This window comes from Brienomyrus brachyistius, unplaced genomic scaffold (assembly GCF_023856365.1).
Source record: "Brienomyrus brachyistius isolate T26 unplaced genomic scaffold, BBRACH_0.4 scaffold55, whole genome shotgun sequence".
Taxonomy (NCBI): Eukaryota; Metazoa; Chordata; class Actinopteri; order Osteoglossiformes; family Mormyridae; genus Brienomyrus; species Brienomyrus brachyistius.
In genome coordinates, this window is record NW_026042330.1 from 1,871,527 (window position 1) to 1,897,039 (window position 25,513).

Sequence of the window (25,513 nt, forward strand, 5' to 3'; positions counted from 1 at the left end):
TCAGAGTCCTTTTAATTCTACGTTTTTACAGGGCGCCATTAAATTTCACTGTGAAATTTCCGTATGCAATCTGTTGCGCAAAGACAAAAGTTTTCTATATGGCAATCAGAAATTCAGACCTTAAGCGACAGCAGGATCTCGGCGTTTCTTAAATCGTTAATGGGTTTGATCTGCTGTCTTATAAAGTCCATTGGTAATGCAAGAGGCACAGATATATTCATTTTAGTAAATGTGCAAGCAGCAAGACTGCTGTTTAATGTTGAATGGTCATTGAAGATTACAATCAATAACAGAAAGCATTTAAAATATCTTTGCAGAAATTCTGTTTTAGACCTTCTTGCTGTCGTGCATTGCAAATATTAAGCAAGTTTGCTCTTTTATGGTCAATGTCTATTGCTATGCTGTATTTGGCTCATTAGCATTTTTCATTCTTTAAACATTTTTGTGTATATCCCTTCAACAACGTCTTTGCAAATGTAAAATATGACTTGAAACAAAAGCAAAAATTGGTCAATTGAGAACTTTGCCATTTTGGGTGGTGGGAGAATCAGGATGAGCTGAAATGGCCATAAGTTAGGCTGCATTGCATACTAGCATCGGTCGTAATATAATTTTGAATTTGGCAATCTCTCTTATGGTCACAAATTGTAGTGCTTCAACAATTCTCACATAAACACAGAAGTCAGCCAGGTTTGGAGCACCTTCCATGCAAGGCAAGGAACCCAGTTTGGTTCCCATCACAGCACGTGGGCTCATCCGGGATTTGAACCCGGGACCTCTCGCACCCGAAGCAAGAATCATAACCCTAGACCAACGAGCCCCCGATATGGGCTTGGGTTACGCACTGCCTGGGATGCAGCTCAGAGTCCTTTTAATTCTACGTTTTTACAGGGCGCCATTAAATTTCACTGTGAAATTTCCGTATGCAATCTGTTGCGCAAAGACAAAAGTTTTCTATATGGCAATCAGAAATTCATACCTTAAGCGACAGCAGGATCTCGGCGTTTCTTAAATCGTTAATGGGTTTGATCTGCTGTCTTATAAAGTCCATTGGTAATGCAAGAGGCACAGATATATTCAATTTAGTAAAAGTGCAAGCAGCAAGACTGCTGTTTAATGTTGAATGGTCATTGAAGATTACAATCAATAACAGAAAGCATTTAAAATATCTTGGCAGAAATTCTGTTTTAGACCTTCTTGCTGTCGTGCATTGCAAATATTAAGCAAGTTTGCTCTTTTATGGTCAATGTCTATTGCTATGCTGTATTTGGCTCATTAGCATTTTTCATTCTTTAAACATTTTTGTGTATATCCCTTCAACAACGTCTTTGCAAATGTAAAATATGACTTGAAACAAAAGCAAAAATTGGTCAATTGAGAACTTTGCCATTTTGGGTGGTGGGAGAATCAGGAAGAGCTGAAATGGCCATAAGTTAGGCTGCATTGCATACTAGCATCGGTCGTAATATAATTTTGAATTTGGCAATCTCTCTTATGGTCACAAATTGTAGTGCTTCAACAATTCTCGCATAAACACAGAAGTCAGTCAGGTTTGGAGCACCTGCCGTGCAAGGCAAGGAACCCAGTTTCGTTCCCATCACAGCACGTGGGCTTGTCCAGGATTTGAACCCGGGACTTCTCGCACCCGAAGCGAGAATCATACCCCTAGACCAACGAGCCCCCGATATGGGCTTGGGTTACGCACTGCCTGGGATGCAGCTCAGAGTCCTTTTAATTCTACGTTTTTACAGGGCGCCATTAAATTTCACTGTGAAATTTCCGTATGCAATCTGTTGCGCAAAGACAAAAGTTTTCTATATGGCAATCAGAAATTCAGACTTTAAGCGACAGCAGGATCTCGGCGTTTCTTAAATCGTTAATGGGTTTGATTTGCTGTCTTATAAAGTCCATTGGTAATGCAAGAGGCACAGAAATATTCAATTTAGTAAAAGTGCAAAGAGCAAGACTGCTGTTTAATGCTGAATGGTCACTGAAGATTACAATCAATAATAGAAAGTATTTAAAATATCTTGGCAGAAATTCTGTTTTAGACCTTCTTGCTGTCGTGCATTGCACATCTTAAGCAAGATTGCTCTTTCATGGTCAATGTCTATTGCTATGCTGTATTGTGCTCATTAGCATTTTTCATTCTTTAAACATTTTTGTATATATCCCTTCAACAACGTCTTTGGAAATGTAAAAGTTGACTTGAAACAAAAGCAAAAATTGGTCAATTGAGAATTTTGCCATTTTGGGTGGAGGGAGAATCAGGATGAGCTCAAATGGCCATAAGTTAGGCTGCATTGCATACTAGCATCGGTCGTAATATAATTTTGAACTTGGCAATCTCTCTCATGGTCAAAAATTGTAGTGCTTCAACAATTCTCGCATAAACACAGAAGTCAGCCTCGTTTGGAGCACCTGCCGTGCAAGGCAAGGAACCCAGTTTAATTCCCATCACAGCACGTGGGCTCATCCGGGATTTGAACCCGGGACCTCTCGCACCCAAAGCGAGAATCATACCCCTAGACCAACGAGCCCCCGATATGGGCTTGGGTTACGCACTGCCTGGGATGCAGCTCAGAGTCCTTTTAATTCTACGTTTTTACAGGGCGCCATTAAATTTCATTGTGAAATTTCCGTATGAATTCTGTTGCGCAAAGACAAAAGTTTTCTATATGGCAATCAGAAATTCATACCTTAAGCGACAGCAGGATCTCGGCGTTTCTTAAATCGTTAATGGGTTTGATCTGCTGTCTTATAAAGTCCATTGGTAATGCAAGAGGCACAGATATATTCAATTTAGTAAAAGTGCAAGCAGCAAGACTGCTGTTTAATGTTGAATGGTCATTGAAGATTACAATCAATAACAGAAAGCATTTAAAATATCTTGGCAGAAATTCTGTTTTAGACCTTCTTGCTGTCGTGCATTGCAAATATTAAGCAAGTTTGCTCTGTTATGGTCAATGTCTATGGCTATGCTGTATTGTGCTCATTAGCATTTTTCATTATTTAAACATTTTTGCATATATCCCTTCAACAACGTCTTTGGAAATGTAAAAGTTGACTTGAAACAAAAGCAAAAATTGGTCAATAGGGAATTTTGCCATTTTGGGTGGAGGCAGAATCAGGATGAGCTCAAATGGCCATAAGTTAGGCTGCATTGCATACTAGCATTGGTCGTAATATAATTTTGAACTTGGCAATCTCTCTTATGGTCACAAATTGTAGTGCTTCAACAATTCTCGCATAAACACAGAAGTCAGCCTCGTTTGGAGCACCTGCCGTGCAAGGCAAGGAGCCCAGTTTGGTTCCCATCACAGCACGTGGGCTCGTCCGGGATTTGAACCTGGGACCTCTCGCACCCAAAGCGAGAATCATACCCCTAGACCAACGAGCCCCCGATATGGGTTTGGGTTACGCACTGCCTGGGATGCAGCTCAGAGTCCTTTTAATTCTACGTTTTTACAGGGCGCCATTAAATTTCATTGTGAAATTTCCGTATGAATTCTGTTGCGCAAAGACAAAAGTTTTCTATATGGCAATCAGAAATTCATACCTTAAGCGACAGCAGGATCTCGGCGTTTCTTAAATCGTTAATGGGTTTGATCTGCTGTCTTATAAAGTCCATTGGTAATGCAAGAGGCACAGATATATTCAATTTAGTAAAAGTGCAAGCAGCAAGACTGCTGTTTAATGTTGAATGGTCATTGAAGATTACAATCAATAACAGAAAGCATTTAAAATATCTTGGCAGAAATTCTGTTTTAGACCTTCTTGCTGTCGTGCATTGCAAATATTAAGCAAGTTTGCTCTGTTATGGTCAATGTCTATGGCTATGCTGTATTGTGCTCATTAGCATTTTTCATTATTTAAACATTTTTGCATATATCCCTTCAACAACGTCTTTGGAAATGTAAAAGTTGACTTGAAACAAAAGCAAAAATTGGTCAATAGGGAATTTTGCCATTTTGGGTGGAGGCAGAATCAGGATGAGCTCAAATGGCCATAAGTTAGGCTGCATTGCATACTAGCATTGGTCGTAATATAATTTTGAACTTGGCAATCTCTCTTATGGTCACAAATTGTAGTGCTTCAACAATTCTCGCATAAACACAGAAGTCAGCCTCGTTTGGAGCACCTGCCGTGCAAGGCAAGGAGCCCAGTTTGGTTCCCATCACAGCACGTGGGCTCGTCCGGGATTTGAACCTGGGACCTCTCGCACCCAAAGCGAGAATCATACCCCTAGACCAACGAGCCCCCGATATGGGTTTGGGTTACGCACTGCCTGGGATGCAGCTCAGAGTCCTTTTAATTCTACGTTTTTACAGGGCGCCATTAAATTTCATTGTGAAATTTCCGTATGAATTCTGTTGCGCAAAGACAAAAGTTTTCTATATGGCAATCAGAAATTCAGAATTTAAGCGACAGCAGGATCTCAGCGTTTCTTAAATCGTTAATGGGTTTCATTTGCTGTCTTATAAAGACCATTGGTAATGCAAGAGGCACAGAAATATTCAATTTAGTAAAAGTGCAAGCAGCAAGACTGCTGTTTAATGTTGAATGGTCATTGAAGATTACAATCAATTACAGAAAGCATTTAAAATATCTTGGCAGAAATTCTGTTTTAGACCTTCTTGCTGTCGTGCATTGCAAATATTAAGCAAGTTTGCTCTTTTATGGTCAATGTCTATTGCTATGCTGTATTTGGCTCATTAGCATTTTTCATTCTTTAAACATTTTTGTGTATATCCCTTCAACAACGTCTTTGCAAATGTAAAATATGACTTGAAACAAAAGCAAAAATTGGTCAATTGAGAACTTTGCCATTTTGGGTGGTGGGAGAATCAGGATGAGCTGAAATGGCCATAAGTTAGGCTGCATTGCATACTAGCATCGGTCGTAATATAATTTTGAATTTGGCAATCTCTCTTATGGTCACAAATTGTAGTGCTTCAACAATTCTCGCATAAACACAGAAGTCAGCCAGGTTTGGAGCACCTTCCATGCAAGGCAAGGAACCCAGTTTGGTTCCCATCACAGCACGTGGGCTCGTCCAGGATTTGAACCCGGGACCTCTCGCACCCGAAGCAAGAATCATAACCCTAGACCAACGAGCCCCCGATATGGGCTTGCGTTACGCACTGCCTGGGATGCAGCTCAGAGTCCTTTTAATTCTACGTTTTTACAGGGCGCCATTAAATTTCACTGTGAAATTTCCGTATGCAATCTGTTGCGCAAAGACAAAAGTTTTCTATATGGCAATCAGAAATTCAGACCTTAAGCGACAGCAGGATCTCGGCGTTTCTTAAATCGTTAATGGGTTTGATCTGCTGTCTTATAAAGTCCATTGGTAATGCAAGAGGCACAGATATATTCATTTTAGTAAATGTGCAAGCAGCAAGACTGCTGTTTAATGTTGAATGGTCATTGAAGATTACAATCAATAACAGAAAGCATTTAAAATATCTTTGCAGAAATTCTGTTTTAGACCTTCTTGCTGTCGTGCATTGCAAATATTAAGCAAGTTTGCTCTTTTATGGTCAATGTCTATTGCTATGCTGTATTTGGCTCATTAGCATTTTTCATTCTTTAAACATTTTTGTGTATATCCCTTCAACAACGTCTTTGCAAATGTAAAATATGACTTGAAACAAAAGCAAAAATTGGTCAATTGAGAACTTTGCCATTTTGGGTGGTGGGAGAATCAGGATGAGCTGAAATGGCCATAAGTTAGGCTGCATTGCATACTAGCATCGGTCGTAATATAATTTTGAATTTGGCAATCTCTCTTATGGTCACAAATTGTAGTGCTTCAACAATTCTCACATAAACACAGAAGTCAGCCAGGTTTGGAGCACCTTCCATGCAAGGCAAGGAACCCAGTTTGGTTCCCATCACAGCACGTGGGCTCATCCGGGATTTGAACCCGGGACCTCTCGCACCCGAAGCAAGAATCATAACCCTAGACCAACGAGCCCCCGATATGGGCTTGGGTTACGCACTGCCTGGGATGCAGCTCAGAGTCCTTTTAATTCTACGTTTTTACAGGGCGCCATTAAATTTCACTGTGAAATTTCCGTATGCAATCTGTTGCGCAAAGACAAAAGTTTTCTATATGGCAATCAGAAATTCATACCTTAAGCGACAGCAGGATCTCGGCGTTTCTTAAATCGTTAATGGGTTTGATCTGCTGTCTTATAAAGTCCATTGGTAATGCAAGAGGCACAGATATATTCAATTTAGTAAAAGTGCAAGCAGCAAGACTGCTGTTTAATGTTGAATGGTCATTGAAGATTACAATCAATAACAGAAAGCATTTAAAATATCTTGGCAGAAATTCTGTTTTAGACCTTCTTGCTGTCGTGCATTGCAAATATTAAGCAAGTTTGCTCTTTTATGGTCAATGTCTATTGCTATGCTGTATTTGGCTCATTAGCATTTTTCATTCTTTAAACATTTTTGTGTATATCCCTTCAACAACGTCTTTGCAAATGTAAAATATGACTTGAAACAAAAGCAAAAATTGGTCAATTGAGAACTTTGCCATTTTGGGTGGTGGGAGAATCAGGAAGAGCTGAAATGGCCATAAGTTAGGCTGCATTGCATACTAGCATCGGTCGTAATATAATTTTGAATTTGGCAATCTCTCTTATGGTCACAAATTGTAGTGCTTCAACAATTCTCGCATAAACACAGAAGTCAGTCAGGTTTGGAGCACCTGCCGTGCAAGGCAAGGAACCCAGTTTCGTTCCCATCACAGCACGTGGGCTTGTCCAGGATTTGAACCCGGGACTTCTCGCACCCGAAGCGAGAATCATACCCCTAGACCAACGAGCCCCCGATATGGGCTTGGGTTACGCACTGCCTGGGATGCAGCTCAGAGTCCTTTTAATTCTACGTTTTTACAGGGCGCCATTAAATTTCACTGTGAAATTTCCGTATGCAATCTGTTGCGCAAAGACAAAAGTTTTCTATATGGCAATCAGAAATTCAGACTTTAAGCGACAGCAGGATCTCGGCGTTTCTTAAATCGTTAATGGGTTTGATTTGCTGTCTTATAAAGTCCATTGGTAATGCAAGAGGCACAGAAATATTCAATTTAGTAAAAGTGCAAAGAGCAAGACTGCTGTTTAATGCTGAATGGTCACTGAAGATTACAATCAATAATAGAAAGTATTTAAAATATCTTGGCAGAAATTCTGTTTTAGACCTTCTTGCTGTCGTGCATTGCACATCTTAAGCAAGATTGCTCTTTCATGGTCAATGTCTATTGCTATGCTGTATTGTGCTCATTAGCATTTTTCATTCTTTAAACATTTTTGTATATATCCCTTCAACAACGTCTTTGGAAATGTAAAAGTTGACTTGAAACAAAAGCAAAAATTGGTCAATTGAGAATTTTGCCATTTTGGGTGGAGGGAGAATCAGGATGAGCTCAAATGGCCATAAGTTAGGCTGCATTGCATACTAGCATCGGTCGTAATATAATTTTGAACTTGGCAATCTCTCTCATGGTCAAAAATTGTAGTGCTTCAACAATTCTCGCATAAACACAGAAGTCAGCCTCGTTTGGAGCACCTGCCGTGCAAGGCAAGGAACCCAGTTTAATTCCCATCACAGCACGTGGGCTCATCCGGGATTTGAACCCGGGACCTCTCGCACCCAAAGCGAGAATCATACCCCTAGACCAACGAGCCCCCGATATGGGCTTGGGTTACGCACTGCCTGGGATGCAGCTCAGAGTCCTTTTAATTCTACGTTTTTACAGGGCGCCATTAAATTTCATTGTGAAATTTCCGTATGAATTCTGTTGCGCAAAGACAAAAGTTTTCTATATGGCAATCAGAAATTCATACCTTAAGCGACAGCAGGATCTCGGCGTTTCTTAAATCGTTAATGGGTTTGATCTGCTGTCTTATAAAGTCCATTGGTAATGCAAGAGGCACAGAAATATTCAATTTAGTAAAAGTGCAAAGAGCAAGACTGCTGTTTAATGCTGAATGGTCACTGAAGATTACAATCAGTAATAGAAAGTATTTAAAATATCTTGGCAGAAATTCTGTTTTAGACCTTCTTGCTGTCGTGCATTGCAAATATTAAGCAAGTTTGCTCTGTTATGGTCAATGTCTATGGCTATGCTGTATTGTGCTCATTAGCATTTTTCATTATTTAAACATTTTTGCATATATCCCTTCAACAACGTCTTTGGAAATGTAAAAGTTGACTTGAAACAAAAGCAAAAATTGGTCAATAGGGAATTTTGCCATTTTGGGTGGAGGCAGAATCAGGATGAGCTCAAATGGCCATAAGTTAGGCTGCATTGCATACTAGCATTGGTCGTAGTATAATTTTGAACTTGGCAATCTCTCTTATGGTCACAAATTGTAGTGCTTCAACAATTCTCGCATAAACACAGAAGTCAGCCTCGTTTGGAGCACCTGCCGTGCAAGGCAAGGAGCCCAGTTTGGTTCCCATCACAGCACGTGGGCTCGTCCGGGATTTGAACCTGGGACCTCTCGCACCCAAAGCGAGAATCATACCCCTAGACCAACGAGCCCCCGATATGGGTTTGGGTTACGCACTGCCTGGGATGCAGCTCAGAGTCCTTTTAATTCTACGTTTTTACAGGGCGCCATTAAATTTCATTGTGAAATTTCCGTATGAATTCTGTTGCGCAAAGACAAAAGTTTTCTATATGGCAATCAGAAATTCAGAATTTAAGCGACAGCAGGATCTCAGCGTTTCTTAAATCGTTAATGGGTTTCATTTGCTGTCTTACAAAGACCATTGGTAATGCAAGAGGCACAGAAATATTCAATTTAGTAAAAGTGCAAGCAGCAAGACTGCTGTTTAATGTTGAATGGTCATTGAAGATTACAATCAATTACAGAAAGCATTTAAAATATCTTGGCAGAAATTCTGTTTTAGACCTTCTTGCTGTCGTGCATTGCAAATATTAAGCAAGTTTGCTCTTTTATGGTCAATGTCTATTGCTATGCTGTATTTGGCTCATTAGCATTTTTCATTTTTTAAACATTTTTGTATATATCCCTTCAACAACGTCTTTGCAAATGTAAAATATGACTTGAAACAAAAGCAAAAATTGGTCAATTGAGAACTTTGCCATTTTGGGTGGTGGGAGAATCAGGATGAGCTGAAATGGCCATAAGTTAGGCTGCATTGCATACTAGCATCGGTCGTAATATAATTTTGAATTTGGCAATCTCTCTTATGGTCACAAATTGTAGTGCTTCAACAATTCTCGAATAAACACAGAAGTCAGCCAGGTTTGGAGCACCTTCCATGCAAGGCAAGGAACCCAGTTTGGTTCCCATCACAGCACGTGGGCTCGTCCAGGATTTGAACCCGGGACCTCTCGCACCCGAAGCAAGAATCATAACCCTAGACCAACGAGCCCCCGATATGGGCTTGCGTTACGCACTGCCTGGGATGCAGCTCAGAGTCCTTTTAATTCTACGTTTTTACAGGGCGCCATTAAATTTCACTGTGAAATTTCCGTATGCAATCTGTTGCGCAAAGACAAAAGTTTTCTATATGGCAATCAGAAATTCAGACCTTAAGCGACAGCAGGATCTCGGCGTTTCTTAAATCGTTAATGGGTTTGATCTGCTGTCTTATAAAGTCCATTGGTAATGCAAGAGGCACAGATATATTCATTTTAGTAAATGTGCAAGCAGCAAGACTGCTGTTTAATGTTGAATGGTCATTGAAGATTACAATCAATAACAGAAAGCATTTAAAATATCTTTGCAGAAATTCTGTTTTAGACCTTCTTGCTGTCGTGCATTGCAAATATTAAGCAAGTTTGCTCTTTTATGGTCAATGTCTATTGCTATGCTGTATTTGGCTCATTAGCATTTTTCATTCTTTAAACATTTTTGTGTATATCCCTTCAACAACGTCTTTGCAAATGTAAAATATGACTTGAAACAAAAGCAAAAATTGGTCAATTGAGAACTTTGCCATTTTGGGTGGTGGGAGAATCAGGATGAGCTGAAATGGCCATAAGTTAGGCTGCATTGCATACTAGCATCGGTCGTAATATAATTTTGAATTTGGCAATCTCTCTTATGGTCACAAATTGTAGTGCTTCAACAATTCTCACATAAACACAGAAGTCAGCCAGGTTTGGAGCACCTTCCATGCAAGGCAAGGAACCCAGTTTGGTTCCCATCACAGCACGTGGGCTCATCCGGGATTTGAACTCGGGACCTCTCGCACCCGAAGCAAGAATCATAACCCTAGACCAACGAGCCCCCGATATGGGCTTGGGTTACGCACTGCCTGGGATGCAGCTCAGAGTCCTTTTAATTCTACGTTTTTACAGGGCGCCATTAAATTTCACTGTGAAATTTCCGTATGCAATCTGTTGCGCAAAGACAAAAGTTTTCTATATGGCAATCAGAAATTCATACCTTAAGCGACAGCAGGATCTCGGCGTTTCTTAAATCGTTAATGGGTTTGATCTGCTGTCTTATAAAGTCCATTGGTAATGCAAGAGGCACAGATATATTCAATTTAGTAAAAGTGCAAGCAGCAAGACTGCTGTTTAATGTTGAATGGTCATTGAAGATTACAATCAATAACAGAAAGCATTTAAAATATCTTGGCAGAAATTCTGTTTTAGACCTTCTTGCTGTCGTGCATTGCAAATATTAAGCAAGTTTGCTCTTTTATGGTCAATGTCTATTGCTATGCTGTATTTGGCTCATTAGCATTTTTCATTCTTTAAACATTTTTGTGTATATCCCTTCAACAACGTCTTTGCAAATGTAAAATATGACTTGAAACAAAAGCAAAAATTGGTCAATTGAGAACTTTGCCATTTTGGGTGGTGGGAGAATCAGGAAGAGCTGAAATGGCCATAAGTTAGGCTGCATTGCATACTAGCATCGGTCGTAATATAATTTTGAATTTGGCAATCTCTCTTATGGTCACAAATTGTAGTGCTTCAACAATTCTCGCATAAACACAGAAGTCAGTCAGGTTTGGAGCACCTGCCGTGCAAGGCAAGGAACCCAGTTTCGTTCCCATCACAGCACGTGGGCTTGTCCAGGATTTGAACCCGGGACTTCTCGCAACCGAAGCGAGAATCATACCCCTAGACCAACGAGCCCCCGATATGGGCTTGGGTTACGCACTGCCTGGGATGCAGCTCAGAGTCCTTTTAATTCTACGTTTTTACAGGGCGCCATTAAATTTCACTGTGAAATTTCCGTATGCAATCTGTTGCGCAAAGACAAAAGTTTTCTATATGGCAATCAGAAATTCAGACTTTAAGCGACAGCAGGATCTCGGCGTTTCTTAAATCGTTAATGGGTTTGATTTGCTGTCTTATAAAGTCCATTGGTAATGCAAGAGGCACAGAAATATTCAATTTAGTAAAAGTGCAAAGAGCAAGACTGCTGTTTAATGCTGAATGGTCACTGAAGATTACAATCAATAATAGAAAGTATTTAAAATATCTTGGCAGAAATTCTGTTTTAGACCTTCTTGCTGTCGTGCATTGCACATCTTAAGCAAGATTGCTCTTTCATGGTCAATGTCTATTGCTATGCTGTATTGTGCTCATTAGCATTTTTCATTCTTTAAACATTTTTGTATATATCCCTTCAACAACGTCTTTGGAAATGTAAAAGTTGACTTGAAACAAAAGCAAAAATTGGTCAATTGAGAATTTTGCCATTTTGGGTGGAGGGAGAATCAGGATGAGCTCAAATGGCCATAAGTTAGGCTGCATTGCATACTAGCATCGGTCGTAATATAATTTTGAACTTGGCAATCTCTCTCATGGTCAAAAATTGTAGTGCTTCAACAATTCTCGCATAAACACAGAAGTCAGCCTCGTTTGGAGCACCTGCCGTGCAAGGCAAGGAACCCAGTTTAATTCCCATCACAGCACGTGGGCTCATCCGGGATTTGAACCCGGGACCTCTCGCACCCAAAGCGAGAATCATACCCCTAGACCAACGAGCCCCCGATATGGGCTTGGGTTACGCACTGCCTGGGATGCAGCTCAGAGTCCTTTTAATTCTACGTTTTTACAGGGCGCCATTAAATTTCATTGTGAAATTTCCGTATGAATTCTGTTGCGCAAAGACAAAAGTTTTCTATATGGCAATCAGAAATTCATACCTTAAGCGACAGCAGGATCTCGGCGTTTCTTAAATCGTTAATGGGTTTGATCTGCTGTCTTATAAAGTCCATTGGTAATGCAAGAGGCACAGATATATTCAATTTAGTAAAAGTGCAAGCAGCAAGACTGCTGTTTAATGTTGAATGGTCATTGAAGATTACAATCAATAACAGAAAGCATTTAAAATATCTTGGCAGAAATTCTGTTTTAGACCTTCTTGCTGTCGTGCATTGCAAATATTAAGCAAGTTTGCTCTTTTATGGTCAATGTCTATTGCTATGCTGTATTTGGCTCATTAGCATTTTTCATTCTTTAAACATTTTTGTGTATATCCCTTCAACAACGTCTTTGCAAATGTAAAATATGACTTGAAACAAAAGCAAAAATTGGTCAATTGAGAACTTTGCCATTTTGGGTGGTGGGAGAATCAGGAAGAGCTGAAATGGCCATAAGTTAGGCTGCATTGCATACTAGCATCGGTCGTAATATAATTTTGAATTTGGCAATCTCTCTTATGGTCACAAATTGTAGTGCTTCAACAATTCTCGCATAAACACAGAAGTCAGTCAGGTTTGGAGCACCTGCCGTGCAAGGCAAGGAACCCAGTTTCGTTCCCATCACAGCACGTGGGCTTGTCCAGGATTTGAACCCGGGACTTCTCGCAACCGAAGCGAGAATCATACCCCTAGACCAACGAGCCCCCGATATGGGCTTGGGTTACGCACTGCCTGGGATGCAGCTCAGAGTCCTTTTAATTCTACGATTTTACAGGGCGCCATTAAATTTCACTGTGAAATTTCCGTATGCAATCTGTTGCGCAAAGACAAAAGTTTTCTATATGGCAATCAGAAATTCAGACTTTAAGCGACAGCAGGATCTCGGCGTTTCTTAAATCGTTAATGGGTTTGATTTGCTGTCTTATAAAGTCCATTGGTAATGCAAGAGGCACAGAAATATTCAATTTAGTAAAAGTGCAAAGAGCAAGACTGCTGTTTAATGCTGAATGGTCACTGAAGATTACAATCAATAATAGAAAGTATTTAAAATATCTTGGCAGAAATTCTGTTTTAGACCTTCTTGCTGTCGTGCATTGCACATCTTAAGCAAGATTGCTCTTTCATGGTCAATGTCTATTGCTATGCTGTATTGTGCTCATTAGCATTTTTCATTCTTTAAACATTTTTGTATATATCCCTTCAACAACGTCTTTGGAAATGTAAAAGTTGACTTGAAACAAAAGCAAAAATTGGTCAATTGAGAATTTTGCCATTTTGGGTGGAGGGAGAATCAGGATGAGCTCAAATGGCCATAAGTTAGGCTGCATTGCATACTAGCATCGGTCGTAATATAATTTTGAACTTGGCAATCTCTCTTATGGTCAAAAATTGTAGTGCTTCAACAATTCTCGCATAAACACAGAAGTCAGCCTCGTTTGGAGCACCTGCCGTGCAAGGCAAGGAACCCAGTTTAATTCCCATCACAGCACGTGGGCTCATCCGGGATTTGAACCCGGGACCTCTCGCACCCAAAGCGAGAATCATACCCCTAGACCAACGAGCCCCCGATATGGGCTTGGGTTACGCACTGCCTGGGATGCAGCTCAGAGTCCTTTTAATTCTACGTTTTTACAGGGCGCCATTAAATTTCATTGTGAAATTTCCGTAAGAATTCTGTTGCGCAAAGACAAAAGTTTTCTATATGGCAATCAGAAATTCATACCTTAAGCGACAGCAGGATCTCGGCGTTTCTTAAATCGTTAATGGGTTTGATCTGCTGTCTTATAAAGTCCATTGGTAATGCAAGAGGCACAGATATATTCAATTTAGTAAAAGTGCAAGCAGCAAGACTGCTGTTTAATGTTGAATGGTCATTGAAGATTACAATCAATAACAGAAAGCATTTAAAATATCTTGGCAGAAATTCTGTTTTAGACCTTCTTGCTGTCGTGCATTGCAAATATTAAGCAAGTTTGCTCTTTTATGGTCAATGTCTATTGCTATGCTGTATTTGGCTCATTAGCATTTTTCATTCTTTAAACATTTTTGTGTATATCCCTTCAACAACGTCTTTGCAAATGTAAAATATGACTTGAAACAAAAGCAAAAATTGGTCAATTGAGAACTTTGCCATTTTGGGTGGTGGGAGAATCAGGAAGAGCTGAAATGGCCATAAGTTAGGCTGCATTGCATACTAGCATCGGTCGTAATATAATTTTGAATTTGGCAATCTCTCTTATGGTCACAAATTGTAGTGCTTCAACAATTCTCGCATAAACACAGAAGTCAGTCAGGTTTGGAGCACCTGCCGTGCAAGGCAAGGAACCCAGTTTCGTTCCCATCACAGCACGTGGGCTTGTCCAGGATTTGAACCCGGGACTTCTCGCAACCGAAGCGAGAATCATACCCCTAGACCAACGAGCCCCCGATATGGGCTTGGGTTACGCACTGCCTGGGATGCAGCTCAGAGTCCTTTTAATTCTACGTTTTTACAGGGCGCCATTAAATTTCACTGTGAAATTTCCGTATGCAATCTGTTGCGCAAAGACAAAAGTTTTCTATATGGCAATCAGAAATTCAGACTTTAAGCGACAGCAGGATCTCGGCGTTTCATAAATCGTTAATGGGTTTGATTTGCTGTCTTATAAAGTCCATTGGTAATGCAAGAGGCACAGAAATATTCAATTTAGTAAAAGTGCAAAGAGCAAGACTGCTGTTTAATGCTGAATGGTCACTGAAGATTACAATCAATAATAGAAAGTATTTAAAATATCTTGGCAGAAATTCTGTTTTAGACCTTCTTGCTGTCGTGCATTGCACATCTTAAGCAAGATTGCTCTTTCATGGTCAATGTCTATTGCTATGCTGTATTGTGCTCATTAGCATTTTTCATTCTTTAAACATTTTTGTATATATCCCTTCAACAACGTCTTTGGAAATGTAAAAGTTGACTTGAAACAAAAGCAAAAATTGGTCAATTGAGAATTTTGCCATTTTGGGTGGAGGGAGAATCAGGATGAGCTCAAATGGCCATAAGTTAGGCTGCATTGCATACTAGCATCGGTCGTAATATAATTTTGAACTTGGCAATCTCTCTTATGGTCAAAAATTGTAGTGCTTCAACAATTCTCGCATAAACACAGAAGTCAGCCTTGTTTGGAGCACCTGCCGTGCAAGGCAAGGAACCCAGTTTAATTCCCATCACAGCACGTGGGCTCATCCGGGATTTGAACCCGGGACCTCTCGCACCCAAAGCAAGAATCATACCCCTAGACCAACGAGCCCCCGATATGGGCTTGGGTTACGCACTGCCTGGGATGCAGCTCAGAGTCCTTTTAATTCTACGTTTTTACAGGGCGCCATTAAATTTCATTGTGAAATTTCCGTATGAATTCTGTTGCGCAAAGACAAAAGTTTTCTATATGGCAATCAGAAATTCATACCTTAAGCGACAGCAGGATCTCGGCGTTTCTTAAATCGTTAATGGGTTTGATCTGCTGTCTTATAAAGTCCATTGGTAATGCAAGAGGCACAGATATATTCAATTTAGTAAAAGTGCAAGCAGCAAGACTGCTGTTTAATGTTGAATGGTCATTGAAGATTACAATCAATAACAGAAAGCATTTAAAATATCTTGGCAGAAATTCTGTTTTAGACCTTCTTGCTGTCGTGCATTGCAAATATTAAGCAAGTTTGCTCTTTTATGGTCAATGTCTATTGCTATGCTGTATTTGGCTCATTAGCATTTTTCATTCTTTAAACATTTTTGTGTATATCCCTTCAACAACGTCTTTGCAAATGTAAAATATGACTTGAAACAAAAGCAAAAATTGGTCAATTGAGAACTTTGCCATTTTGGGTGGTGGGAGAATCAGGAAGAGCTGAAATGGCCATAATTTAGGCTGCATTGCATACTAGCATCGGTCGTAATATAATTTTGAATTTGGCAATCTCTCTTATGGTCACAAATTGTAGTGCTTCAACAATTCTCGCATAAACACAGAAGTCAGTCAGGTTTGGAGCACCTGCCGTGCAAGGCAAGGAACCCAGTTTCGTTCCCATCACAGCACGTGGGCTTGTCCAGGATTTGAACCCGGGACTTCTCGCAACCGAAGCGAGAATCATACCCCTAGACCAACGAGCCCCCGATATGGGCTTGGGTTACGCACTGCCTGGGATGCAGCTCAGAGTCCTTTTAATTCTACGTTTTTACAGGGCGCCATTAAATTTCACTGTGAAATTTCCGTATGCAATCTGTTGCGCAAAGACAAAAGTTTTCTATATGGCAATCAGAAATTCAGACTTTAAGCGACAGCAGGATCTCGGCGTTTCATAAATCGTTAATGGGTTTGATTTGCTGTCTTATAAAGTCCATTGGTAATGCAAGAGGCACAGAAATATTCAATTTAGTAAAAGTGCAAAGAGCAAGACTGCTGTTTAATGCTGAATGGTCACTGAAGATTACAATCAATAATAGAAAGTATTTAAAATATCTTGGCAGAAATTCTGTTTTAGACCTTCTTGCTGTCGTGCATTGCACATCTTAAGCAAGATTGCTCTTTCATGGTCAATGTCTATTGCTATGCTGTATTGTGCTCATTAGCATTTTTCATTCTTTAAACATTTTTGTATATATCCCTTCAACAACGTCTTTGGAAATGTAAAAGTTGACTTGAAACAAAAGCAAAAATTGGTCAATTGAGAATTTTGCCATTTTGGGTGGAGGGAGAATCAGGATGAGCTCAAATGGCCATAAGTTAGGCTGCATTGCATACTAGCATCGGTCGTAATATAATTTTGAACTTGGCAATCTCTCTTATGGTCAAAAATTGTAGTGCTTCAACAATTCTCGCATAAACACAGAAGTCAGCCTCGTTTGGAGCACCTGCCGTGCAAGGCAAGGAACCCAGTTTAATTCCCATCACAGCACGTGGGCTCATCCGGGATTTGAACCCGGGACCTCTCGCACCCAAAGCGAGAATCATACCCCTAGACCAACGAGCCCCCGATATGGGCTTGGGTTACGCACTGCCTGGGATGCAGCTCAGAGTCCTTTTAATTCTACGTTTTTACAGGGCGCCATTAAATTTCATTGTGAAATTTCCGTATGAATTCTGTTGCGCAAAGACAAAAGTTTTCTATATGGCAATCAGAAATTCAGACTTTAAGCGACAGCAGGATCTCAGCGTTTCTTAAATCGTTAATGGGTTTGATTTGCTGTCTTATAAAGACCATTGGTAATGCAAGAGGCACAGAAATGTTCAATTTAGTAAATGTGCAAGGAGCAAGACTGCTGTTTAATGCTGAATGGTCACTGAAGATTACAATCAATAATAGAAAGTATTTAAAATATCTTGGCAGAAATTCTGTTTTAGACCTTCTTGCTGTCGTGCATTGCAAATATTAAGCAAGTTTGCTCTGTTATGGTCAATGTCTATTGCTATGCTGTATTGTGCTCATTAGCATTATTCATTCTTTAAACATTTTTGCATATATCCCTTCAACAACGTCTTTGGAAATGTAAAAGTTGACTTGAAACAAAAGCAAAAATTGGTCAATTGGGAATTTTGCCATTTTGGGTGGAGGCAGAATCAGGATGAGCTCAAATGGCCATAAGTTAGGCTGCATTGCATACTAGCATCGGTCGTAATATAATTTTGAACTTGGCAATCTCTCTTATGGTCAGAAATTGTAGTGCTTCAACAATTCTCGCATAAACACAGAAGTCAGCCTGTTTTGGAGCACCTGCCGTGCAAGGCAAGGAACCCAGTTTGGTTCCTATCACAGCACGTGGGCTCGTCCGGGATTTGAACCCAAAGCGAGAATCATACCCCTAGACCAACGAGCCCCCGATATGGGCTTGGGTTACGCACTGCCTGGGATGCAGCTCAGAGTCCTTTTAATTCTACGTTTTTACAGGGCGCCATTAAATTTCACTGTGAAATTTCCGTATGAATTCTGTTGCGCAAAGACAAAAGTTTTCTATATGGCAATCAGAAATTCATACTTTAAGCGACAGCAGGATCTCGGTGTTTCTTAAATCGTTAATGGGTTTGATTTGCTGTCTTATAAAGTCCATTGGTAATGCAAGAGGCACAGAAATATTCAATTTAGTAAAAGTGCAAGCAGCAAGACTGCTGTTTAATGTTGAATGGTCATTGAAGATTACAATCAATTACAGAAAGCATTTAAAATATCTTGGCAGAAATTCTGTTTTAGACCTTCTTGCTGTCGTGCATTGCAAATATTAAGCAAGTTTGCTCTTTTATGGTCAATGTCTATTGCTATGCTGTATTTGGCTCATTAGCATTTTTCATTCTTTAAACATTTTTGTATATATCCCTTCAACAACGTCTTTGCAAATGTAAAATATGACTTGAAACAAAAGCAAAAATTGGTCAATTGAGAACTTTGCCATTTTGGGTGGTGGGAGAATCAGGATGAGCTGAAATGGCCATAAGTTAGGCTGCATTGCATACTAGCATCGGTCGTAATATAATTTTGAACTTGGCAATCTCTCTTATGGTCAAAAATTGTAGTGCTTCAACAATTCTCGCATAAACACAGAAGTCAGCCTCGTTTGGAGCACCTGCCGTGCAAGGCAAGGAACCCAGTTTAATTCCCATCACAGCACGTGGGCTCATCCGGGATTTGAACCCGAGACCTCTCGCACCCAAAGCGAGAATCATACCCCTAGACCAACGAGCCCCCGATATGGGCTTGGGTTACGCACTGCCTGGGATGCAGCTCAGAGTCCTTTTAATTCTACGTTTTTACAGGGCGCCATTAAATTTCATTGTGAAATTTCCGTATGAATTCTGTTGCGCAAAGACAAAAGTTTTCTATATGGCAATCAGAAATTCAGACTTTAAGCGACAGCAGGATCTCAGCGTTTCTTAAATCGTTAATGGGTTTGATTTGCTGTCTTATAAAGACCATTGGTAATGCAAGAGGCACAGAAATGTTCAATTTAGTAAATGTGCAAGGAGCAAGACTGCTGTTTAATGCTGAATGGTCACTGAAGATTACAATCAATAATAGAAAGTATTTAAAATATCTTGGCAGAAATTCTGTTTTAGACCTTCTTGCTGTCGTGCATTGCAAATATTAAGCAAGTTTGCTCTGTTATGGTCAATGTCTATTGCTATGCTGTATTGTGCTCATTAGCATTATTCATTCTTTAAACATTTTTGCATATATCCCTTCAACAACGTCTTTGGAAATGTAAAAGTTGACTTGAAACAAAAGCAAAAATTGGTCAATTGGGAATTTTGCCATTTTGGGTGGAGGCAGAATCAGGATGAGCTCAAATGGCCATAAGTTAGGCTGCATTGCATACTAGCATCGGTCGTAATATAATTTTGAACTTGGCAATCTCTCTTATGGTCAGAAATTGTAGTGCTTCAACAATTCTCGCATAAACACAGAAGTCAGCCTGTTTTGGAGCACCTGCCGTGCAAGGCAAGGAACCCAGTTTGGTTCCTATCACAGCACGTGGGCTCGTCCGGGATTTGAACCCGGGACCTCTCGCACCCAAAGCGAGAATCATACCCCTAGACCAACGAGCCCCCGATATGAGCTTGGGTTACGCACTGCCTGGGATGCAGCTCAGAGTCCTTTTAATTCTACGTTTTTACAGGGCGCCATTAAATTTCACTGTGAAATTTCCGTATGAATTCTGTTGCGCAAAGACAAAAGTTTTCTATATGGCAATCAGAAATTCATACTTTAAGCGACAGCAGGATCTCGGTGTTTCTTAAATCGTTAATGGGTTTGATTTGCTGTCTTATAAAGTCCATTGGTAATGCAAGAGGCACAGAAATATTCAATTTAGTAAAAGTGCAAGCAGCAAGACTGCTGTTTAATGTTGAATGGTCATTGAAGATTACAATCAATTACAGAAAGCATTTAAAATATCTTGGCAGAAATTCTGTTTTAGACCTTCTTGCTGTCGTGCATTGCAAATATTAAGCAAGTTTGCTCTTTTATGGTCAATGTCTATTGCTATGCTGTATTTGGCTCATTAGCATTTTTCATTCTTTAAACATTTTTGTATATATCCCTTCAACAACGTCTTTGCAAATGTAAAATATGACTTGAAACAAAAGCAAAAATTGGTCAATTGAGAACTTTGCCATTTTGGGTGGTGGGAGAATCAGGATGAGCTGAAATGGCCATAAGTTAGGCTGCATTGCATACTAGCATCGGTCGTAATATAATTTTGAATTTGGCAATCTCTCTTATGGTCACAAATTGTAGTGCTTCAACAATTCTCGCATAAACACAGAAGTCAGCCAGGTTTGGAGCACCTTCCATGCAAGGCAAGGAACCCAGTTTGGTTCCCATCACAGCACGTGGGCTCGTCCGGGATTTGAATCCGGGACCTCTCGCACCCGAAGCAAGAATCATAACCCTAGACCAACGAGCCCCCGATATGGGCTTGGGTTACGCACTGCCTGGGATGCAGCTCAGAGTCCTTTTAATTCTACGTTTTTACAGGGCGCCATTAAATTTCACTGTGAAATTTCCGTATGCAATCTGTTGCGCAAAGACAAAAGTTTTCTATATGGCAATCAGAAATTCAGACCTTAAGCGACAGCAGGATCTCGGCGTTTCTTAAATCGTTAATGGGTTTGATCTGCTGTCTTATAAAGTCCATTGATAATGCAAGAGGCACAGATATATTCATTTTAGTAAATGTGCAAGCAGCAAGACTGCTGTTTAATGTTGAATGGTCATTGAAGATTACAATCAATAACAGAAAGCATTTAAAATATCTTGGCAGAAATTCTGTTTTAGACCTTCTTGCTGTCGTGCATTGCAAATATTAAGCAAGTTTGCTCTTTTATGGTCAATGTCTATTGCTATGCTGTATTTGGCTCATTAGCATTTTTCATTCTTTAAACATTTTTGTGTATATCCCTTCAACAACGTCTTTGCAAATGTAAAATATGACTTGAAACAAAAGCAAAAATTGGTCAATTGAGAACTTTGCCATTTTGGGTGGTGGGAGAATCAGGATGAGCTGAAATGGCCATAAGTTAGGCTGCATTGCATACTAGCATCGGTCGTAATATAATTTTGAATTTGGCAATCTCTCTTATGGTCACAAATTGTAGTGCTTCAACAATTCTCACATAAACACAGAAGTCAGCCAGGTTTGGAGCACCTTCCATGCAAGGCAAGGAACCCAGTTTGGTTCCCATCACAGCACGTGGGCTCATCCGGGATTTGAACCCGGGACCTCTCGCACCCGAAGCAAGAATCATAACCCTAGACCAACGAGCCCCCGATATGGGCTTGGGTTACGCACTGCCTGGGATGCAGCTCAGAGTCCTTTTAATTCTACGTTTTTACAGGGCGCCATTAAATTTCACTGTGAAATTTCCGTATGCAATCTGTTGCGCAAAGACAAAAGTTTTCTATATGGCAATCAGAAATTCATACCTTAAGCGACAGCAGGATCTCGGCGTTTCTTAAATCGTTAATGGGTTTGATCTGCTGTCTTATAAAGTCCATTGGTAATGCAAGAGGCACAGATATATTCAATTTAGTAAAAGTGCAAGCAGCAAGACTGCTGTTTAATGTTGAATGGTCATTGAAGATTACAATCAATAACAGAAAGCATTTAAAATATCTTGGCAGAAATTCTGTTTTAGACCTTCTTGCTGTCGTGCATTGCAAATATTAAGCAAGTTTGCTCTTTTATGGTCAATGTCTATTGCTATGCTGTATTTGGCTCATTAGCATTTTTCATTCTTTAAACATTTTTGTGTATATCCCTTCAACAACGTCTTTGCAAATGTAAAATATGACTTGAAACAAAAGCAAAAATTGGTCAATTGAGAACTTTGCCATTTTGGGTGGTGGGAGAATCAGGAAGAGCTGAAATGGCCATAAGTTAGGCTGCATTGCATACTAGCATCGGTCGTAATATAATTTTGAATTTGGCAATCTCTCTTATGGTCACAAATTGTAGTGCTTCAACAATTCTCGCATAAACACAGAAGTCAGTCAGGTTTGGAGCACCTGCCGTGCAAGGCAAGGAACCCAGTTTCGTTCCCATCACAGCACGTGGGCTTGTCCAGGATTTGAACCCGGGACTTCTCGCAACCGAAGCGAGAATCATACCCCTAGACCAACGAGCCCCCGATATGGGCTTGGGTTACGCACTGCCTGGGATGCAGCTCAGAGTCCTTTTAATTCTACGTTTTTACAGGGCGCCATTAAATTTCACTGTGAAATTTCCGTATGCAATCTGTTGCGCAAAGACAAAAGTTTTCTATATGGCAATCAGAAATTCAGACTTTAAGCGACAGCAGGATCTCGGCGTTTCTTAAATCGTTAATGGGTTTGATTTGCTGTCTTATAAAGTCCATTGGTAATGCAAGAGGCACAGAAATATTCAATTTAGTAAAAGTGCAAAGAGCAAGACTGCTGTTTAATGCTGAATGGTCACTGAAGATTACAATCAATAATAGAAAGTATTTAAAATATCTTGGCAGAAATTCTGTTTTAGACCTTCTTGCTGTCGTGCATTGCACATCTTAAGCAAGATTGCTCTTTCATGGTCAATGTCTATTGCTATGCTGTATTGTGCTCATTAGCATTTTTCATTCTTTAAACATTTTTGTATATATCCCTTCAACAACGTCTTTGGAAATGTAAAAGTTGACTTGAAACAAAAGCAAAAATTGGTCAATTGAGAATTTTGCCATTTTGGGTGGAGGGAGAATCAGGATGAGCTCAAATGGCCATAAGTTAGGCTGCATTGCATACTAGCATCGGTCGTAATATAATTTTGAACTTGGCAATCTCTCTTATGGTCAAAAATTGTAGTGCTTCAACAATTCTCGCATAAACACAGAAGTCAGCCTCGTTTGGAGCACCTGCCGTGCAAGGCAAGGAACCCAGTTTAATTCCCATCACAGCACGTGGGCTCATCCGGGATTTGAACCCGGGACCTCTGGCACCCAAAGCGAGAATCATACCCCTAGACCAACGAGCCCCCGATATGGGCTTGGGTTACGCACTGCCTGGGATGCAGCTCAGAGTCCTTTTAATTCTACGTTTTTACAGGGCGCCATTAAATTTCATTGTGAAATTTCCGTATGAATTCTGTTGCGCAAAGACAAAAGTTTTCTATATGGCAATCAGAAATTCAGACTTTAAGCGACAGCAGGATCTCGGCGTTTCTTAAATCGTTAATGGGTTTGATTTGCTGTCTTATAAAGTCCATTGGTAATGCAAGAGGCACAGAAATATTCAATTTAGTAAAAGTGCAAGGAGCAAGACTGCTGTTTAATGCTGAATGGTCACTGAAGATTACAATCAATAATAGAAAGTATTTAAAATATCTTGGCAGATATTCTGTTTTAGACCTTCTTGCTGTCGTGCATTGCACATGTTAAGCAAGATTGCTCTTTTATGGTCAATGTCTATTGCTATGCTGAATTGTGCTCATTAGCATTTTTCATTCTTTAAACATTTTTGTATATATCCCTTCAACAACGTCTTTGGAAATGTAAAAGTTGACTTGAAACAAAAGCAAAAATTGGTCAATTGAGAACTTTGCCATTTTGGGTGGTGAGAGAATCAGGATGAGCTGAAATGGCCATAAGTTAGGCTGCATTGCATACTAGCATCGGTCGAAAAATAATTTTGAATTTGGCAATCTCTCTTATGGTCACAAATTGTAGTGCTTCAACAATTCTCGCATAAACACAGAAGTCAGCCAGGTTTGGAGCACCTGCCGTGCAAGGCAAGGAATCCAATTTGGTTCCTATCACAGCACGTGGGCTCGTCCGGGATTTGAACCCGGGACCTCTCGCACCCGAAGCGAGAATCATACCCCTAGACCAACGAGCCCCCGACATGGGCTTGCGTTACGCACTGCCTGGGATGCAGCTCAGAGTCCTTCTAATTCTACGTTTTTACAGGGCGCCATTAAATTCCACTGTGAAATTTCCGTATGCAATCTGTTGCGCAAAGACAAAAGTTTTCTATATGGCAATCAGAAATTCAGACTTTAAGCGACAGCAGGATCTCGGCGTTTCTTAAATCGTTAATGGGTTTGATTTGCTGTCTTATAAAGTCCATTGGTAATGCAAGAGGCACAGAAATGTTCAATTTAGTAAAAGTGCAAGGAGCAAGACTGCTGTTTAATGCTGAATGGTCATTGAAGATTACAATCAATAATAGAAAGTATTTAAAATATCTTGGCAGAAATTCTGTTTTAGACCTTCTTGCTGTCGTGCATTGCACATGTTAAGCAAGATTGCTCTTTTATGGTCAATGTCTATTGCTATGCTGTATTGTGCTCATTAGCATTTTTCATTCTTTAAACATTTTTGTATATATCCCTTCAACAACGTCTTTGGAAATGTAAAAGTTGACTTGAAACAAAAGCAAAAAATGGTCAATTGAGAACTTTGCCATTTTGGGTGGTGGGAGAATCAGGATGAGCTGAAATGGCCATGAGTTAGGCTGCATTGCATACTAGCATCGGTCGTAATATAATTTTGAATTTGGCAATCTCTCTTATGGTCACAAATTGTAGTGCTTCAACAATTCTCACATAAACACAGAAGTCAACCAGGTTTGGAGCACCTGCCGTGCAAGGCAAGGGACCCAGTTTAGTTCCCATCACAGCACGTGGGCTCGTCCGGGATTTGAACCCGGGACCTCTCGCACCCGAAGCGAGAATCATACCCCTAGACCAACGAGCCCCCAATATGGGCTTGGGTTACGCACTGCCTGAGATGCAGCTCAGAGTCCTTTTAATTCTATGTTTTTACAGGGCGCCATTAAATTTCACTGTGAAATTTCCGTATGCAATCTGTTGCGCAAAGACAATAGTTTTCTATATGGCAATCAGAAATTCAGAATTTAAGCGACAGCAGGATCTCGGCGTTTCTTAAATCGTTAATGGGTTTGATCTGCTGTCTTATAAAGTCCATTGGTAATGCAAGAGGCACAGATATATTCTATTTAGTAAAAGTGCAAGCAGCAAGACTGCTGTTTAATGTTGAATGGTCATTGAAGATTACAATCAATAACAGAAAGCATTTAAAATATCTTGGCAGAAATTCTGTTTTAGACCTTCTTGCTGTCGTGCATTGCAAATATTAAGCAAGTTTGCTCTTTTATGGTCAATATCTATTGCTATGCTGTATTTGGCTCATTAGCATTTTTCATTCTTTAAACATTTTTGTATATATCCCTTCAACAACGTCTTTGGAAATGTAAAAGTTAACTTGAAACAAAAGCAAAAATTGGTCAATTGAGAACTTTGCCATTTTGGGTGGTGGGAGAATCAGGATGAGCTGAAATGGCCATAAGTTAGGCTGCATTGCAT

General features: G+C 40.1%; 17 non-coding genes across 17 annotated transcripts; all 17 read right to left on the reverse strand.

Moving 5' to 3' along the window:
• Positions 1–748: 748 nt before the first annotated feature.
• Positions 749–820, reverse strand: trnap-cgg (transfer RNA proline (anticodon CGG)). Its single transcript has one exon. It is a non-coding gene; the product is annotated as a tRNA-Pro (tRNA).
• Positions 821–2,468: 1,648 nt separating this feature from the next.
• trnap-ugg (transfer RNA proline (anticodon UGG)) lies at positions 2,469–2,540 on the reverse strand. The gene has a single exon. It is a non-coding gene; the product is annotated as a tRNA-Pro (tRNA).
• A 788-nt stretch (positions 2,541–3,328) lies between these two features.
• On the reverse strand, positions 3,329–3,400 carry trnap-ugg (transfer RNA proline (anticodon UGG)). Its single transcript has one exon. It is a non-coding gene; the product is annotated as a tRNA-Pro (tRNA).
• Positions 3,401–4,188: 788 nt separating this feature from the next.
• trnap-ugg (transfer RNA proline (anticodon UGG)) lies at positions 4,189–4,260 on the reverse strand. The gene has a single exon. It is a non-coding gene; the product is annotated as a tRNA-Pro (tRNA).
• A 1,648-nt stretch (positions 4,261–5,908) lies between these two features.
• Positions 5,909–5,980, reverse strand: trnap-cgg (transfer RNA proline (anticodon CGG)). The gene has a single exon. It is a non-coding gene; the product is annotated as a tRNA-Pro (tRNA).
• Positions 5,981–7,628: 1,648 nt separating this feature from the next.
• trnap-ugg (transfer RNA proline (anticodon UGG)) lies at positions 7,629–7,700 on the reverse strand. Its single transcript has one exon. It is a non-coding gene; the product is annotated as a tRNA-Pro (tRNA).
• A 788-nt stretch (positions 7,701–8,488) lies between these two features.
• trnap-ugg (transfer RNA proline (anticodon UGG)) lies at positions 8,489–8,560 on the reverse strand. Its single transcript has one exon. It is a non-coding gene; the product is annotated as a tRNA-Pro (tRNA).
• Positions 8,561–11,928: 3,368 nt separating this feature from the next.
• Positions 11,929–12,000, reverse strand: trnap-ugg (transfer RNA proline (anticodon UGG)). The gene has a single exon. It is a non-coding gene; the product is annotated as a tRNA-Pro (tRNA).
• A 1,648-nt stretch (positions 12,001–13,648) lies between these two features.
• Positions 13,649–13,720, reverse strand: trnap-ugg (transfer RNA proline (anticodon UGG)). The gene has a single exon. It is a non-coding gene; the product is annotated as a tRNA-Pro (tRNA).
• Positions 13,721–15,368: 1,648 nt separating this feature from the next.
• On the reverse strand, positions 15,369–15,440 carry trnap-ugg (transfer RNA proline (anticodon UGG)). The gene has a single exon. It is a non-coding gene; the product is annotated as a tRNA-Pro (tRNA).
• Positions 15,441–17,088: 1,648 nt separating this feature from the next.
• trnap-ugg (transfer RNA proline (anticodon UGG)) lies at positions 17,089–17,160 on the reverse strand. Its single transcript has one exon. It is a non-coding gene; the product is annotated as a tRNA-Pro (tRNA).
• A 1,632-nt stretch (positions 17,161–18,792) lies between these two features.
• On the reverse strand, positions 18,793–18,864 carry trnap-ugg (transfer RNA proline (anticodon UGG)). Its single transcript has one exon. It is a non-coding gene; the product is annotated as a tRNA-Pro (tRNA).
• Positions 18,865–19,652: 788 nt separating this feature from the next.
• Positions 19,653–19,724, reverse strand: trnap-ugg (transfer RNA proline (anticodon UGG)). Its single transcript has one exon. It is a non-coding gene; the product is annotated as a tRNA-Pro (tRNA).
• A 1,648-nt stretch (positions 19,725–21,372) lies between these two features.
• trnap-cgg (transfer RNA proline (anticodon CGG)) lies at positions 21,373–21,444 on the reverse strand. The gene has a single exon. It is a non-coding gene; the product is annotated as a tRNA-Pro (tRNA).
• A 1,648-nt stretch (positions 21,445–23,092) lies between these two features.
• On the reverse strand, positions 23,093–23,164 carry trnap-ugg (transfer RNA proline (anticodon UGG)). Its single transcript has one exon. It is a non-coding gene; the product is annotated as a tRNA-Pro (tRNA).
• Positions 23,165–23,952: 788 nt separating this feature from the next.
• On the reverse strand, positions 23,953–24,024 carry trnap-cgg (transfer RNA proline (anticodon CGG)). Its single transcript has one exon. It is a non-coding gene; the product is annotated as a tRNA-Pro (tRNA).
• A 788-nt stretch (positions 24,025–24,812) lies between these two features.
• trnap-cgg (transfer RNA proline (anticodon CGG)) lies at positions 24,813–24,884 on the reverse strand. Its single transcript has one exon. It is a non-coding gene; the product is annotated as a tRNA-Pro (tRNA).
• Positions 24,885–25,513: the final 629 nt, after the last annotated feature.